Raw genomic sequence first — 708 nt, 5'->3', positions numbered from 1 at the left:
CAACAGGTCCCCAGAGGAGGTGGGCGGGGCGGGGCCAGAGGCGGGTAGGTGCGGAAAGAGGTGGGACATCTGGGGAAGTAGGAAGGTGGGGTGAGGGGCGGGGCAGAAGGCGGCAGGAAGCGGGTGCCCCGCGCCTTGGGCTCTAGTGGCCCTCCTGGGCACGCGGGTCCCTGCTACGCCCTGGCCCCGGGTGGCGGGGTAGTCGGGACCTCACCCCTCCTGCTTGGGCCGGCACACGGTCACCTTAAGAGCGGTCAGGGTGTGGCTGCCTCTGGGCAGTGTGAGCCGAGGTCCCCTACGGGGCACCCAGTGCCTGTTGGGAGGGAGCGCGCCGGAGCCCTGTGCCGGCACAGCAGTTCCCGCTTAGACGAGTTCCGCCCTGGCCCTTCATGTAGACTCACCGCATGAGGGGGTCGTGGCTGAGAACACTGCTCGCCGAGCTCTGATCTAGGCTGTCGCAGGCCAAAGGCCCTCGTCTGAACTCTTGACTCACATGCAGGCAATACACAATATACACAAAATAATACTTTTTAAAAAATAAATTTTTAATAAAAATGCCTTTTGTGTGCCTCAACTATACATTTTTATTGAAGAACTGTCTGTCCTTTGCCCTAGTAGTTCAGTTGCTTTTTTACTATTAGATTGTAAGCTATATTCTAATCACAGGACCTTTACCAGATAAAAGAGTTGCAGAAAAATTTCTCTCAG

The sequence above is a fragment of the Nannospalax galili genome, unplaced genomic scaffold (assembly GCF_000622305.1).
Source record: "Nannospalax galili isolate Female #2095 unplaced genomic scaffold, S.galili_v1.0 scaffold49, whole genome shotgun sequence".
Taxonomy (NCBI): domain Eukaryota; kingdom Metazoa; phylum Chordata; class Mammalia; order Rodentia; family Spalacidae; genus Nannospalax; species Nannospalax galili.
Note: the sequence above shows the minus strand (reverse complement) of the source record.